At 37.7% G+C, this 18,949-nt stretch overlaps 1 pseudogene; it reads left to right on the forward strand.

The window, feature by feature from the left end:
* The first annotated feature begins 3,409 nt into the window (after window positions 1–3,409).
* The window catches only part of LOC109019848, a 30,769-nt pseudogene continuing 15,229 nt past the window's right edge, over window positions 3,410–18,949 (forward strand).

Raw genomic sequence — 18,949 nt, forward strand, 5'->3', positions numbered from 1 at the left:
CTAGACTCTCCATCACTTCCTACCTAGCAAGGGTATCTTCCATTTTATTCAAAACTAATCCCAAGAATCAGTGATCACCTCTCCCTCCTTCGCTTGCTGATCCTGAAATTCTGCCTTAACCTTAGTGTAACACCCGGATCCAAGATTGGTATAGTTGGACTGTGATTTTTTTTATTTTTTATTTTGGAGATCTATGCCGTTTATTTATTTATTTATTTTTATTATTATTATTTTTATTTTTATTCTCCCCGCTTGTTTTATATTTTTTTGTTTTCGTGTCCTTCTCTTTCCGTTTATAGTATTTCATTCGCACGGTTTATATTTTTTTTTCCGTCACACAGCATGCTTACACACATGCATTTCGTTCATGGCATGCATGCACACACACGTCTCTCTCGACTCTCTAGGGTTTCACCTCACATATATATAGATGATTATGTTTTTCCAAGCACTGAGATTTTACCCAACATTGCCGCCGCTAGAAACTCCTCCCCACACAACGGCAACCCGATCTCTGCACCTTTCAGCCATCCCCGTTGCCGTCCAACACCCTCACGGAAGCCAAACGCGTTCGTCACCACTGTTGCCCAGTTCGTCCTCCCCCAACCTCCATCTCCACGTAAAACCGACGCCAGAACAACCCTCGAAAAACACTTCCGACAGCCACGGGAAACAGCAATCCATGCTTTTACCGAATTAAAATCCTCTGTTTCTCCTCTCAAAAACAGAGCATCACCACTATACGGTTAGTCACCACCGTACGTCGGGGAAACTATCGGACCAGCCACAGAATCTACCGGTTGTCACTTTTCCGTCAACCTCGAGCCGCCTCAGTCCCGCCTTGTCCCTCGCGGTGAGTACCTCCCTCGGTTATTCCCTCACCTCTTTCCGTCTCTCTCCCTCGCTCACCACTCCCTCTCGTTCACTCGTGCGCAGCCCAGCTAGACTAAGTCTCCGCCGCAATCCCGCTCTTCTGTCGCGCCACCTCAATCCCTCCAGCCAGCCCCGTCGCTCCTCACCCCTCCGCGGGTGCCTCGGTTTCCTTGGGTAAGTTGCTGCCGCCGCATACTGGGTGTCAATCCCGTATGTGTTTGCCTAGTTATTATACGTACTAGTATATATGATAGTTATGAACAGTTTTAACTTTTTATATATATATATATATATATGGAAAGCTCCTAGAGTTTTGTTTTTGGGTGAGAGGTTTATTTTTGGGGTTATGTTTAAATGGGTTATTTTTTTAGTAAATGGTCTCGGTTTAATGTTATTTAAGAAAATACATGATTTTCATAATGATATTAATAAAGATTTATTTTAAGAGTAAATATTATTGGTGTGATGTTACTTTTACATTTTAGATATGTTTTAGTCTATTTAAAAATTGTTATGGTTTATTTTAAAATATTGTGGGATAATTATATTACCTAGTATTGAACTTTATAAGTGTTTTCATTAATAAATAAGTTAGATATTTTTTATGTTTTTAGTCAAAGTTATCAATTGGACAGTGGCGATTTTAGAAAAAGATGATAAATTTTAAGGTTATGAAATTTTAGGTTTTGAGGAATTAAGTAGGTTATTTTAGAAAGTTAGGATTAAATATCGAAATAAGTGGTTGATTGGAAATTTACGGGAACTACTTGATTATTTGATAGGTGACGATTGTTAATTCTTCGACATTTTGAGGAAAATTCTAAAAAGCTAAGAAGTCCAGGTAAGCAGGGTTCCTATGCTAGACTTTGCATTAAATAAAATGAACTGAGGTCCTTTTTGGAAAATATGCATGTTTTATTATGAAAAGAAATGTGAACTACCTCAGTTATTTGTTCTGCATTACAAATGAGATTCTGTTTAAGAAGAAAGTATTTTCTGTCATGACTAGTGTAGACATGAGTTTATTTTTGACATTCTGTTTCTGAACTTTGAAAAAGAGAGCGAATATGAAATTTGTGCATAAATTATGTTGTGATATGATTTTGTTCTGTTCCGAAGATTTTTGGTTCTGTACCCTGTTTGGATAAGACGTGATTTCTGAAAACGTTTGGCATGACTCTCTGATTCTGAGTTTGATTCTGTTTCTGCTCTGTTCAGTTACGGCCCTGCCACGGGTGATAATAGTGGCATACGGCCCAACCATGGGTTACAATAGTGGATACGGCCCAACCACGGGTTATAATAGTGGATACGGCCCAACCACGGGTTATAATAGTGGATACGGCCCAACCATGGGTAATAATAGTGGATACGGCCCTACCACGGGTTATAGTAGTGGTCTCTATTTTAAGTGCACACCTTGGTGACAGAGTGTTTTATGTTCTGCTTGGTTATCCGCAGATGCACAACCCTACCACGGGGGTTATACATGGCCTCTGTTCTGATATGATGTTCTGATGATGATGATGATCTTTTGTGCTATGCCAAAAAATATTTTTAATGAAATTATTTCCAAATCTTCGCTCTGATATTTTGATGACATGTTCTGCTTTCGCACTCTGAAAATGAAAATGTTTGTTTTGCATTCTGATTTCTGTAAATGCTCATGTTTACACCCTGGTATATGTTCTTTGCTTACTGAGTTGTTGATAATTCACCCCTTATCTCCATATATTTTTCAGATAATTTTGAGGGTTCAGCTGGAGAGCGAGAGTAGAAAGTTTAGCAAGGTGTGATGATCGTAGTGGAATAAGTGCCTGAGGGTACAAATGCTTATTTGAGAGTCGTAGTTAGTAAACTGATTTATTTTTCGGGTATTTGATTTGATGAGTTGAGGATGGTTTCGAGTTTTTGAAGAATTTCTAATTTATGTTGTTGGGGATTTCTTTATTGTTGCCATGGAGGAATTTAGATTTTTGGTTTGATTAAGTGTATTAATATTTTATGGGATTTTCTAGAGTTTATAGTTGTGTTATTTAAGTTAATTTTAAGTATTAAGAGCTAACTCTCCGGACCTCCGGGAACGGGGCGTTACACTTAGTGCTTTCCTTATTAGGCTCCCCACTAGAGTTTTGCTACTGCCAGGCCTGCTATGGTGGTTGATGAGAATCACCATCGTACCTTCTAGTGAATTGACTACTATTCTTGACCTACTTTGGAATCATCATGGTTAGGACCTTTGCATTACCCCACATGTTTGATGACCCCACACTGAAAGTAGAATGTAGGGAGTCTTTCGTACTTGAAAGGGGTCCAAAGCTAATTTTGATCCATAGTTAAAAGTCTCCCTCTTGATAATGGTTTGGTTATATCGATCTCCACCTTAAGATGTAAAAAATTGCCCCATCCAAGACCATTCTCATGTTGTCAATTGGATCCAAAAAGTTTCATGAGAGAACGAGACATCACAGGACATCTTTCAGTGGAGTTTTACCATCAAATTCTTTCAGACTAACCAACATTCTGTCAAAGGACCATGGCCTACCATTCTGTCAAAGAACCACGGCCTTCTGGTCTCCATAATCTTATCATTGTAGTTCTAAAAGCCTCTGTGTTGATCACTTTGTCTACTATTAGCAGCGCTAGCAAACAAAACTTTCCTTTATAAATCGATTTCTCTAGTGCCCTATGATCTACCATGACCGCTTGCACCTCCTTTTCTGTGAGGTTGAAACTAGCCCACAGTCTTTGTAACTCACCCTCCATGCACCCTCCTTAGACCACATCTAAGAGACAAACCTTTGCGAAAACAAAGATACCACCTAACCCCTGAGAGAAGGAGAGGACCTCCCTAAAAAATCTTCCAATCAAACAAACCCCTCCCCCCCAAAAGAAGGAGAGGCCTCTTCTGGAATATCTATTTGTTGTGTATTTAACATGCGATTAGAAAAATAAAAAATAAAAATTATTCCCTCCCACGCTATATATACACAGACCCTTCTACTGCATTGTACATGATTCCAAACAGAGTTCAGTCTCAATTGTTGCTTCTTCTTCCTCCTCTTGTGCTAGTTTCAGATAAGCAAAATTATTCTCACCTCGTCAACCCCAACATCATCATCATGATGATAAGCATCAAGCAACTAACTCAAACAAGTGGGGGTCTCACCTCCATCCCCACCGCTTTCAACTTCACTTCTAATAATATCCATATGATCTACTAGTTTCGGATGAATTATTTGGGGATTCCATCCCTACAATCGACTTCTCTCTCCTTACCTCTGGTACACCCGAGCAACGGTCCATAATCTTCAATGACCTTGGCAAAGCTTGCCAAGACTAGGGTTTTTTGTGGTAATTAAATATAATATTGCACTAATTTTGTCTTAGGGTACTTTAAAGTACTTGTATTGCTATTAAGGTTGATGATTATAAGGTGATCAATCATGGTGTTTCGAATAGCCTGATGAAAGGTGATGATTGAGACTTGTGAAGAGTTTTTCAAACTGGCGGAGGAGGAGAAGTAAGAATATGCAGGGAAGCATATTTTGGATCCAATCTTTTATGGAACCAGCATTAATGGTGCAGCGACCCAAGAGTACAACTTCTTGAAAGAATAAATAGATTCATAGGATCTCTTACCTCCAGCCATTTGGGTTTGAGAACTAAAAAGCCTACAAAAGTAAATAGAGATTTTTGGTAGAGAATGGACTTCTAGTCTTTTGCCTTAGAACTTTTTGGGGTGAATCTGGAAAACACAAGCCCCTTTATATAGGCAAGACTAGGGACCCTTACTTATTACTCCTATAACCTTTGGGCTACCCTCATTATTTCATTCATCAAGAAATAGTATGGGTTAACCACTTTATTTATTAAGGGAAATTACCAATACTTGATAGATGAAGTGAATCATTTTAGATGAAGTGAACCACCATATGGAAGACAAATGGTTTTCTAGGGAAACCAAAAGTCTAACATTCTCCCACTTGGTTCACTTAATAGGTAAAACTAAAATGGCCAAAAATAATGCCTTCAATTCTGTCAAGGTATATACACGAGCCATGGTGGTATTGCTCTCTATAGTGAGTATTTCCTTCAATGTGTCACAATACGTGGTATCCCTTAAAATACTTTATAAACAACCAATAAAAGTCATTCGGGTCCAACTTAATCACCCAATGGATATAACGAATTTCTTACTTTATGAGCAAAAATGAAACTGATTTCAACTTTATTCTTTGTGGAATATATAGCAACGTGAGAGAGATTACACTTTAGATAGGCCCATATGATCCACATGACCCTGAAGTTGTTTTACTAGTAAACCTTTGGTTATTGGATCGGCTAACATCAAATTTGTACTGGTGTGCTCAATATACACCACATTATTTTTTATGCTCTCTCTCTCACTTAAATACTTCATATCGACATGCTTGCTTCTGCTTCATCTCTAATTGTTCTTTGAGAAGAATACTACAGTGGTGTTATCACAAAGAATCTTTATTGGCCTTTGAATGGAATCGACAACTTTAAGACCAGGAATAAAATTCTTCAACCACATGGCTTGTGTCGTTGCTTCATAGCACTTAATAAATTCTGCCTCCATAGTAGACATAACAACTATAGATTGCTTCATAATCTTCCAAGATATAGCTCCTTCAGTATGAAGAAAGATATATCCAAAAGTAGACTTTCTAGTGTCTACACAACCGGCAAAATCTGAATCTAAATAGCCAACCACTTGCAAATTATTTGTATGCCTATAGGCAAAATTTGAATCTTTAGGTTAGCTAAAGCCTTCTCAGAGCGAACAAATTGTTCCTCAATTGCCTGCATTAATTCCTTAATTATAGCTAATTGTAGCACAGTCACCAATAGAACCTTTAATGTTCTTACTCATATGAGACTTTATGAGCATTAGACTTAGACAATTAGATCGCTCGCACTATTGGCATTTTCGATGACTTCCAGTGTATCTGTATCCGTGGCAGTAGGTGGTTGCTCCGCACAGAGTGCATAGTCAAGGTCCATAAACCCCAAGGTAAAATGAACCGAATCTTTATAGTCAGAATAATTAGTGCCATCAAGCATTGGAGTAAAATAAACACCATCAGCTAAGGATTGTGGAACCACAGCTGCAAAAAGCAAGAAAAACTTTAAAATTCAAGTAAATTTCAACCTTCCAGCGGGAAAAAATTGCATAACAGCATAAATTCACTTATCTTTAATTATAAAATAAATTATTACGAATATTAACAAATAAAACTATCCACACCTGTTGGCAGAAGATAAATTTTACCATCAATAACGAAATCATTTTCTTATACAACTTAAATCACAAAAATAAAAGATTTTCCTGTAGGGATAAATCCTTAAAACTTATGATTTAGTTAGAATGAGATACCAAATTTATTTATGTATTCTTTTAAATAATAAGGATGTTGTAGCATTACTTCATTATTCAAAAGAAATACAATTGGGCATCTACTAAAATAGGTAAAAACCTAGTAACTGTAAATTAGCCCAAAGGCCCATCAATATGTATAAATCTTGAAATTAAGCCCAAAGTCAAAACATTCCTCTGAAATCCATTAATATAGTTATAAGCATATAACCATCCGAATATGAATTCAAAGACAAAAGATTAAAAGCCGAAAGTCAAGCCCATCTCTGAAATCAGTAAAGACTCATTATATGAACAAAATTGAAGTGACGCCCACAGATTCCGCTTGGAATCGGATGGACATCCGAAGTGTTGAGACATGCAACACAAGATTACCTACCCTCGTTCATGACATATAAGATGCAATGTTCCTAACATGCATCTAGCATTAGGCAAAATTCGCAATTGATAATTTTTTTTTTTTTTTTTTTTACCAATACTATCCACCAAATTGAAATATCCCAAATATTTAAAACATACTTCATACATAATGACATATTAAACAACTAAGGTCACAACACTAGTCCAAAACGGTTGTGATCAAAAGAGTGTTGGAGATTGAACTCTACAAATACAAGTAGAAATCTAAGGTAACTACATCTACGTCGCACCGTCACTTAGTCGAACATTTCCAGTGGGTCGATTTCCAATTCTCCTTCTGATCCTGTAACAAAATCTACAATTCGGGAGAAATGGTAGTTTGGACTACCACAGTGAGATTTGAGTACAAATCTCAGCAAGTTAACAAAAACCTTCACACCGGTTAATGATGCATGCATGGTAATAAATGCATGAATGAATGCGCAATCAAAGAAAATAGTAAACATAACATAACCTGACATAACATGGCATGAAATAATAAGCATAACATGACTTGACATAACATGGCATGAAATAATAAGCGTAACGTGACTTGACATGACATGGCATGAGCTGACATAATTTGAACTGAAACTTAGCTTGACATGACAAAACTTGAAACTTCACATAACCATAAACTTGAACATAACATAACGTGAAACATAACTTGAACGTGCAATACATGAATTTGGAATCTTATTCAATAGACTTAATTAATAAAGTAACTATACGGCTGCTAACTTATCCATCACACATACATAGTAACCTGATAGTAAGTTAAGAACTAACTTACCTTGATAGTCGCATTCTACAAGAATAAGCACTAAACATGAGGAACTGTAAAAGGGTATTCTAAAAGTTAGAAACTAAATATTAACCATTAGAAGTGTGAAAAGAGATAACTTTGAGTAAAATTACCAGTTTACCCTCTACATGTGGGAAAATGACCATTTTACACCTAACCTAAGAATTTCACATCCTAACTCCAAAAATTACCAAAACTTACATTGCAGATGTAAATTTTATCCTAAACTCAAATATCAACTCCAAAAAATTTAAAACCATTCACAACTATGGAAAGCTCACTATGGCCGAAACCTATATAGGCCATTTCTCTTGATTTTGGTTGCAATTGTTTCAAATTTCAAAACTCATGAATAAACCAAAATTTTGTAACAAAGATCTTCTTATCCTAAGTTTAAAAACACACTTAAGATATCCATTAAGAAAAAGCTAATCATCAACACCAAACATTTTGTAAAAAGACCCAAACTTTTTAACAAAAAGTAAACCCTTAAAACACAAGTTTTGACCTCATTAAAAACATCTCCAATAATTCCAAAAAAATCAAATCTTACTTCTAACATATTCATAACATCATCCTAAGATCAACCATGCTTTAAATCATTAAAAAAAAGTCGCCAAAAATCACAAAACAACACTTGAAGTTTTTGGTTTTAAACTTAGTCCAAAACAGAAACTTTTCTCTCAACTAACTTTGATCAATCTCTTGATCCATGGCTTAAAGAAATGTGTTCTTAAAACTAAAACATCACATGGTTTAAAAATGTGTCCTAAAGAAGATCCAACCGTAAAAATTAAAATCAAATGGCTAAAATTCAATAAAACATGGATCTAACTCATAAAACATCAAATCTTAGGCCTAACCCAAATCCTCTTGCATAGAAAATCATATATTTAAAACTAATACTAAATATCTTCGAAATAACATCCTAACATGTATATAAGAGGTTTAGGATCATCATATAAAAATATCAAAGCCTTTGGAATAAGATTAGACTACGAAATATTCAAACTTTCACAAAACAAAACTCTTTTTCCATTTCCAGCTTTCAAGTTTCTAAATCTAAGGAAAACTATCATTAAAAGCTTTAGTCATGCAATAAAACTTCAATGAACATTCATAAACACATGCTAACAACACTTCATAAATGTTTCAGACCAATATGTCCATTAGCTTGGTTAAAAACTCCAAAACATAACATACTCTCGAGTTTCATGCCCAGAATGACCTTTTCATGGTTAACATTACTTGTGACTGATCAAATGAGTATGGAATGAGACTAATCAGATATCCATGAAATAAAAATTCAAAGATGAACAACTTGTATGAAGGAATCACCATGAGAAAATACTTGAAAATGGTCGAGAATGGGTACGAAAAAAGACCAAGAAATCTGCCCAAGAGAGCTCTTTTGGGTTTTCTCTCTAAGAACGAGGTGAAGAAGTAGTAAAATGGAGTGAAATGTGCTTGGTACGACTTTAGACTCCTAGAGGGGGAAGTTGTGGGATTGAATGACCCTTTATTAGAGTTGGCTATGTGACATAAAGTTGAGAATAGTGAGGAGCAAGGACTGCCTGCAACAGTTGGAGAGATGGAGGTTGATGGAGTGGATTTCACCTTCACATCAAGGCACTATTGAGTGCAGCCAATGGCAGTGGATGGTCTGCCATGTGAGTTAGGAAACTTCTCCAAGAAGCTTTGCCAAGGTGGCCAATTTCGTGGGCTTTAGTAGGCCCTAACCAAGTGGGCTTCAATTTGGGGTTTAAAGGGGGTTTGGTTAGGATTTGATATGCTATCAAGCCCAAAACCAATTTTTCTTGACCCAATCAAATTTTCAAGGTTTGAAAGATTGGATAATGATTTCATAACAAGGATTTGATTAATTAATAACATGTGGAAGTGATTTAATCAAGTGATTAAACACAATGCTAGAAATAGGGTTAGAAAGGGTTTGGAGGCCAACTTTTAGCGTTTGTGAAACTATTTAGGGTTTCGGTTTCAACCAAGCTTTTGGGGTGTCAATTGGATTCCAACCATTTAGGTTTTCTCTAGGATTGAACCTTCTTTGGTCTGGCACAATTTGGCTGAACAGACGAAACAAAGTTTTCCTTAGGTGGCATGATCTCACACCCTGATCTCCTTCACAAATCTATTTAATGGTTCCTCTTTGTGCCAAGTGTCTAATACCATTCACTATGTGTGGCTAAGATGTTACCAAGTGTCCAAATAAAGCTTCTCCAACCTAATTTAGACATTTCACACTATAAGTTTGAAAATACTGCACTGGGTGCGCTTATCGAGATTACTATTCACTCTAAAAAATGCATAATAAACTTAGTACTGAAAAATTCTAGATATTCATATAAACCTATAGTGAAAATTGTTTATCGAAATTCAACCCCGAAGTGCCCCTAAAAATAAATTCACAATTTCAAATAGACATTTCGTCCGAAATTATGAAAATGGGCTACTGCACCAAAAAATCCTAAATAATCAACTGAGTCTAATGGCATAGATTAAAACCCATTTTGACACTTCTAACTATCTCAAATAATTAAATTCATATTTCTAGCACCATAGTGAGTGATAACACTGACTATATTGACTCACTAAAACCTGAGCGATTGATCAATTCGTATAAACTTATGGGATTTTTACGAGGTTCCTTAAGTTAATAGAAATTCCACCAGTGAATTTCTAGTGGGCTGTTACATCCTCCCCTCCTAACAAAAAGATTTCGTCCTCGAAATCGACACAAGTACAAACATTAACAAGCTAAGTAAAAGATGTTGCTCACTAGAAGTATTGTCCATTATTGGACGTATCACTACTGGTTGGCTTTGGTAGAGGTGCATTGATTTCCGTTAGCTCGGTGTGTTGGGGTAAGTAGTAGAACATATCGTCCTTTGAATTGTACACCAAATTTTCAAAATCGCCTGGGTTGGGGGGCTGCACGACCTCCACATCAATGCTATCAGGCTCCTGACCATCATCCAAGAAAAGCCCATGGTGAGTCGATGACATGGATGTGCCTGAGGTAGAAGGCTCAGTGCCCACGGTAGCAGCACGCTCCTCCGCTGCTCTGCTGGACTATGCTCGGTCCTGTGCCATCCTAGCCTTGAAACTATCTCGATCAAGCCATGTGGTCGGGTGCAACGGAGGGTAACGCTTCTCATGAGGTAAGGCTCTCCTCTCATAACCTACTCCATTACTATCAAGCCTTGAATGTGTGTGCGGTGGTGCTCTTGGCGTTCCATCTTAAGCCGACGAGCAGACACCTCCCTATTCAGCTCAGCTAGTCGTCTTCTACTATGCTGTTCTCGCATCTCACGCACTCGTTGTGCGAAAATGGTTGATTTACAGGCGGTCTTGCGCTTTCTAGCCATGGAACTACAAAAAGAACATAATCAAAATAGAGCACATTCTACAACATACACACTAAAAATGGCTCACAAAACGCTGAAATGGAAACATATACTTCATTGATTTCCAAACAACAAAGTACCACATTCGATATAGTAGTCCCATACAAAGTGAAGCACAAAATATCGATTGAACCAAAAACAAAACAAAACAAGATTGGATTAGGTATCAAATAACTGGGCGTACTTGGCTCGCATATCGACATTCGTCTCCCAAGCTGCCTCTTGAATATTATGGTTTTGCCAAAGTACTTTGACCAATGGGATCTTGCGGTTCCGTAATGCTTTTTCCTTCCAGTCAATGATCCGTACTGGCTTCTCCCCGTATGTCAAGTTGGACTGTAAAGGTACACTAGCGGGATCCACCACTGTTGGTATCAGGTTCCCAAAACTCTTCTTCAATGAGGACAGATGGAATACATTGTGGATTCCATGAAACTCAGTTGGCAACTCCAGACGGTAAGAAACTGCTCCCACCTTCTCCACTATTTCATAGGGTCCCACATATCTTCGACTTAATTTTTCGTTCACTCTGAAACGGCTTACTCCTCTCATAGGAGATACCTTCACATAGACCCAATCTCCAACTTTGAATTTTATACTCCTCCTTCGATTATCAGTATAACTCTTTTTTCGGCTCTGTGCAGTTTTCATGCTTTCTCTGGTCATGTGGACTTGATCCTTTATCTCTTGCAAGACTTCGAGTCCAAACACTTTGATTTCCCCTACTTTGTCCCAATACAACGACAATCTACACTTTCGGCCATACAAGGCTTCATAAGGTGCCAACTGAATTGTGGCCTGGAAACTATTGTTGTAAGCAAATTCTATCAGAGGTAGTTGCTTCTCCCAGTTCCCCTCATTTTCCAATACACAGGCTCTTAGCATATCTTCCAAAGTTTGTATCGTCATTTCTGTTTGCTCATCTGTTTGAGGATAGTAAGCACTACTAAACTTCAATCTAGTTCCCATCAAGTCTTGGAAACTTTGCCAGAAACGTGACGTGAAACGAGGGTCTCTATCAGACACAAACGTCTTAGGCACTCCATGCAATCTGACAATCTCTGCTTTATAAATCCTTGTTAATCTCTCTAAAGAATCTGTATTCTTGATGGGTATAAAGTGAGCACTTTTTGTCAGATGGTCCACTATCACCCATGTGGCGCCCCGATCCCCCATATACTGGAACACGGGGATCGAGACGCCCGAATGATGACAACACGGTCACGCATCCCAACGAAGTGCCAAGTGTGTGTACATGCAACGGTGTACAAAAAATAACACAACGGATTAGTCAACTAAGTACCAGAATTTATATACAATCAAAACATCAGTAAAGTTTAAAAAGTAGTTATACAGTCGCCCATAATTAAAATAATATACAGTAGATGAAATAACCAAGGAAGTGATCTCAGATCACTCCTCAGGCAGAGCTGTCTCCTCAGGCTCGCCCTCATCCTCCTCATCTGCATCAAAATCTGTGTTACCACAAAATCGTACCGCAGGTAAGTATAACCCAAATAACCACGTAATGAAAATGCATTAAATGCAACCAACATGCATGCATATGATGGAATATGCATTTCCTCAAAACATCATTTTCCTCGAAAATGAATATTTTCCAACACACCAAAATCCATTTGACCCAAAATATCCGTAAAACATTTTCTCAGAAAATGGTTTACACAAAAATTCAACACACACTATTTTTTCCAGAAAATAGTTCATTAACCCGTTGTTACCATATGCACCATGGCCTCCCCTAGGGACCATCTGCACATCTTGGCTTCGTAGTGATGCTCAGTTCCGTGCCCAGCGCATACATGGCTAAGCATCCACACTACGCAAAGAGCGATGCCCAGTTCCGTGCCCAGCGCGTACGTGGCCAGACATCCTCTAGTCCCCGCCAGCAGAAGGACCACGGAGTCGGTACGAGACCATCTCATCTGATCCCATTGTCGCCCAGCGACAATCCAGGCAATGTTACTCAGTATATCCCGCTCCCGAGTAACCAGAGGAGCTCTACCGAGATAATGCCCCATCTCGGATTGAGGTCGTGATACATACGCACCCAAAATCCATTCTCACATGAAAACCCAATTTTCATAAACACATGAACATGAATGCAATACATGAAAACCCAATTTCCTTTACAAACATGATCATGCGTGCAAAATGCAATGTACATGAACAACACAATATCCAAACCAACAATTACCAACCCAATCAATCACACAAACAACTCCAATCACCAATCCATCCGACCCCCATACTCCTCGGACTCAGTCCGGCATGTTCAACCAAATACAGTAAAATGAGTTAGTGCAAAAATACATTTAAATCTCGAAAGTTCTTTGGAGAAATACTTACCTGCGGTTCCATTTTGTGATAACTTAGATTTTGATGTAGATGAGGAGGATGAGGGCGAGCCTGAGGAGACGGCTCCGCCTGAGGAGTGATCTGAGATCACTTGCTTGGTTATTTCATCTACTATATATTATTTTAATTATGGACGACTGTATAACTACTTTCTAAACTTTACTGATGTTTTGATTGTATATAAATTCTGGTACTTAGTTGACTAATCTGCTGCGTTATTTTTTGTACACCGTTGCATGTACACACACTTGGAATTTCGTTGGGATGCGTGACTATGTTGTCATCATCCGGGCGTCTCGATCCTCGTGTTCCAGTATATGGGGGGTCGGGGCGCCACAGGTTGTATCAGAGCAGTTCAGCTCTGGGTAAAACCATATGTCCCTTAGGAGTACCAGAAATTATTTTCTATTTTAAAAATAATTTTTAAAGGTTGTAAGTTAAATTGTTTATTTTATATTATGAGTTTATGATTATTTTATTTTGTGTTAAATGAACGTATTTATGTTATTTCATGTTATTGTATTTTTATTATGTTGGTTTGGATCGTGTTTGAACTGTTCGGGATTTAAGCGGGGTTGAGGATTGCTCTTGACAGCAAAATGGTGAGGTACCAGAAAATTTTTTAAAGTTCTAATTGAAATTATTTAATTTAGAGTATGGTTTTATTGGTTTTATTTATTTTGTTGTATAATAATTTTGTTGTTTATTTATTTTATTGTATGTCGTTTTATTTTATTTGTTTTATTTTATGGCAGATTATTTTATCGTTTTAATTAATTTATTGTGAACTACTTCATTGGTTTTATTCATTTTGTCGTAAGTTATTTTATTTATAGAAATTTATTTTATGTTGCTTTGACTTGTTTTGTTTTGTTTGGAGTTGTAAGGCGGGTTAAGGGTTGTGCTTTGGCAGGAAGTTGGTACGATTGTGAATGTCATTGTTAGGTTTGAACATTTGGTGTAATAGGCCTAAACTTTTGGTGATTGGGTTGTTTAATATCGAGGCTTGAACATCAGGGTCTGGGTGAACTCTTGGGAGTAGGAACTCAAGTTGTTGCTAAGGAGGGGAATAATTCTTAAATTGCTAAGGATAATTGAGGTTTTACCTTCCATAGAATTTATTTAATGAGTCTTTGTGTAAGAGGTTGTAAGTTCAACGAACCTCATGATTAGATTTATGAGAAGTTCATCTAAGATTTGAGGACCCAAAGTTTTTAGGAAATAAGTTATGAGATTTAAGGTGGTAGGTTCAACAAGGAATTAAGTGATGACTTAGATTAGAAGTTTTCGATATTGCTAACCTTGATAAGCAATTTGATAGCATTTGAGATTTTAGAATTTATAAGTTTTATAAGGTGAATGTTTTAGATTTAAGGTCATTGATCTTGAAGATATTGGAAAATTATTTTTATCTGGTTTAAGGTTTTAGAATTGCAGAGTTGAATGGCTGAATTAAAATAGGATTGATGAGTGTTACGTAACCGATATGAGAATTTTTTTTCAGGCGAGAATTTCCTTGGAGATGGAAGGTAATGATCTAGTTTGTTTATTTTCTGGGGATTGAAGATGTTGATCTAGTTTGGTTAAATAATTATTTTTAGCTTGATGTTACAGTGACAGGTTAATGATTTAATCCATATTAATTTTAAGGATAATAGATGGTGCTGATTAAGGAAATGATTTTTGCTGATTTCGAGGATATAGGTCTAGTGATGGAAATGGTAAGGATGATCACTTGCACGTTTGGAGGATTATTGGTTTTGGCTGAGGTGCATGAGATTGATGCGTAGAAATGGTGTGTTTACGCATTTTGGAGGGTATAGGTCCTAGTCTTATTTTGGTTTGGAGAAAGTGACTTTGATAAGTGTTGAAGAGGAGTCGACACAATAGTACTAATTCGAGAGACCTTGGCTTAGAATTTTTGGCGAGTTGATCGAAGTGTGTAGTCGAGTGGGTTACTTAACGGAATCATGGTTTACAATAGTTACTGTGATTATTTTCAGGAATTAATTGTGACTTGAGGTTACTTAGGTATTTTATTTTTATTTTTATTTTTATCTTGAGGCTATACTTACCTTTGGAGATTGAGCGTCCATTTGGTTGAATTACGAACATTGTTATTTAACTTGAAGAGAGATTGATGGGTCGCCATGTACAGTGTATGATGAGATCTTGGAAGTTGAAGTTTAGGCATTAGCAGTGAATATTATAATCAGGTACGTGAGTCAATAAATCTTTAAGATTCATGGGTGTTGTGCAATGGCTTTTGGTAGATTGAATATTCAAGCAGTATGGCTTGCCTAAAGGTTTAATAGTGAAATGCTGTTGAAGGAACTAGTCATGTTAATACCAGCTTATATGAGTAGAAATAGGTGGGCAAGTTACCAAGAGGGTTTTGATAATGTTTCGGTGAAGTCAATGGTGATTCGTTGTGAGTTTAGTCACCGCTAGATTAAATGTTGTTCTAAATGTAGGTGTTGAGCTTTGGGGTTTAGGTTGTCAGTAGAATTTTTATAGGCGCTTTTATTGGTTCGCCAAGTGGGAATCGAGCTTTTTAAAGTATGCTTCTTATTGTAGATGAGATGAATGTATTTTGTGTTGAGGTTGCTTATTTTCAATTTGGGATGTTGAGGTTGTTTGATATTGATTTTCTGTCAATGATCATGGATGTATTTCATGGAAATTGATTTTGATCAAGGCTGCGAGAGTTAATTGAGGAATTTGAGTTATAACTCATAGTTTTGGGAAAGAGAATATTTTTCTACCAAAATGTGATAAGAGTTGGTTAGTAGGAATGAAGCCACCTTGAACCCGATGGTATTAGTTTTATGAGGACATAAATTTTATGCATTTGGCGAATATCAAAGTGCCCAGCAGAAGCGTGGTATTTTGTTGTAATCAGGAGTTCAAATTGTGTTGATTTTGAGGAATTAGTGGTGACTTGAATTTTGAGAAGATACTTGTATTTGGAGATTAATCATTTGGTTGTGCAATTTGTTATTGATGGTTAACTTTGGAAGTGGCCATTAGGTTACCAAAGGTAGAATTCAATGGAGGTTTAGAAGTTGTAGCAAAGGAGTTGATTGAGGTTAACATGGATTATTATATGGGGCTATTAATCATTGGAATTTATTGGATGTTGTATTAAGGTTCTTGAGGAAAGGAGATTTTGGATAATATAGCCACTATAGGAATATTGGGCGTGATTGTGCCACTGCGGAACCAATGCGAGTATGATAGATATTGTCAGGTTTATTGAGAAATGTGTCACATGCCGTAAAGTTAAGATGGAGCACCAAAGACCTGTTAGTAAACTTCAACCTCTCCCTATTCCTGAGTTGAAGTGGGATGATATTTCTATAGATTTTATTGTGGGTTTGTCGAGGACCCCTAGTGGAAAGAACTCAGTTTGGGTGATTGTTGATCGGTTGACCAAGAGTGCCCATTTCTTGCCTATTAATAATACTGACTCTTTAGGTAAGCTGACTTGGTTGTATGTCAAGGAGGTAGTGCGTTTGCACGGAGTACCCAAGAGTATTGTGTCAGATCGGGACACGAGGTTCACGTCCCATTTTTGGAAGAGTTTGCAAGCAGCTTTAGGCACTAAGTTGAAGTTAGAACTGCATGTCAACCTCAGATAGGCAATCAGAGCATACTAATCAGACTCTTGAGGATATGTTGCGGTCTTGTGTCATGGCATTTCAAGGAAGTTGGGAGAATCATCTGCCGTTAAACGAGTTTGCTTATAATAATAGCTTCCATTCCTCCATCCAGATGGCTCCGTATGAAGTTTTGTATGGGAGAAAGTGCAGATCGCCCTTGTGTTGGGATGAAGTTGGTGAGGGTAAAGTAATTAGGCCTGAGATAATTCAAGAAATGAAGGATCAAGTTCAGTTTATAAGGAAAGCTTAGTTCGAGGTATGTTGGCCCTTTTCAGATCGTAGAGAAGGTTAGGCTTGTTGCTTATAGAGTTGCCTTGCTGGATTATTTTGGGGATGTTCATGATGTGTTTCATGTGTCTTCGTTGAAGAAGAGTTTTGGACAGCAAGAGCCACGTTTTGTTGACCCCGAACACATTCAATTGAAGCCTAACCTTACTTATGAAGTTGCCCCAACACAGATCGTGGATTGGAAAGAGCAAAGGTTGAGGTCCAAGACAATACCTTTGGTGAAAGTGTCATGGGGTGATCCGTTGACCCAAGATTTCTCTTGGGAAAGAGAAGCCGATATGAGAGAACAATATCCATACTTGTTCGATTAATCTGGACGGTATGTTTTAAGTCTGCTCTTAATTGAATCTTATTCCTGTCTTAGCTTTAATGTTTGACCTTACTAATTTCGAGGACGAAATTTTAATTAAGGGGGGGAGGATGTATCGAGAGGTCCAGATGATGACAACACGATCGCGCATCCCAATGAAGTGCCAAGTGTGTGCACATGCAACGATGTACAAAAAATAACGCAGCGGATTAGTAAATTAAGTACCAGAATTTATATACAATCAAAACATCAGTAAAGTTTAAAAAGTAGTTATACAGTCGTCCATAATTAAAATAATATACAGTAACTGAAATAACCAAGCAAATGATCTCAGATCACTCCTCAAGCGGAGCCGTCTCCTCAGGCTCGCCTTCATCCTCCTCATCTGCATCAAAATCTGCGTTACCACAAAATGGTACCGCAGGTAAGTATAACCCAAATAATCACGTAATGAAAATGCATTAAATGCAACCAACATGCATGGATATGCTGAAATATGCATTTCCTCAAAACATCATTTTCAATATTTTCCAACACACGCCAAAATCCCATTTGGCCCAAAATATCCGTAAAACATTTTCCCAGAAAATGGTTTATACAAAAATCCAACACACACTATTTTTCCTAGAAAATAGTTCATTAACCCATTATTACCATATGCACCATGGCCTCCCCTAGGGACCATCCGCACGTCCTGACTTCGTAGCGATGCTCAGTTCCTCTCCCGACACGTACATGCCCAAGCATCCACACTACGCAATGAGCGATGCCCAGTTCCGCGCCCAGCGCATACGTGGCCAGACATCCTCTAGTCCCCGCCAATAGAAGGACCACGGAGCCGGCACGAGACCATCTCATCCGGTCCCATTGTAGCCCAACGACAATCCAGGGGACGTTACTCAGTATATTCCGCTCCTGAGTAACCAGAAGAGCTCTACCGAGATAATGCCCCATCTCGACTTGGGGTCGTGATACACACGCACCCAAAATCCATTCTCACATGAAAACCCAATTTTCATAAACACATGAACATGAATGCAATACATGAAAACCCAGTTTCCTTTACAAACATGATCATGCGTGCAAAATGCAATGTACATGAACAATAAAATATCCAAACCAACAATTACCAACCCAATCAATCACACAAACAACTCCAATCACCAATCCATCTGACCCCCATACTCCTCAGACTCAGTCTGGCATGTTCAACCAAATACAGTGAAATGAGTTAGTGCAAAAATATATTTAAATCATGAAATTTCTTTGGAGAAATACTTACAGCGCTATATAGTAATTTCCGATGGATCACGAAGCTGCAAGAAGTGACGTCTGAGCAACGCAACAGTGCAAAATACATTGTGGCCGTGGGTCACAAATACCCACTTTCAAACGGAGACAAACGAA

The sequence above is a fragment of the Juglans regia genome, chromosome 4 (genome assembly GCF_001411555.2).
Source record: "Juglans regia cultivar Chandler chromosome 4, Walnut 2.0, whole genome shotgun sequence".
Classification (NCBI taxonomy): Eukaryota; Viridiplantae; Streptophyta; class Magnoliopsida; order Fagales; family Juglandaceae; genus Juglans; species Juglans regia.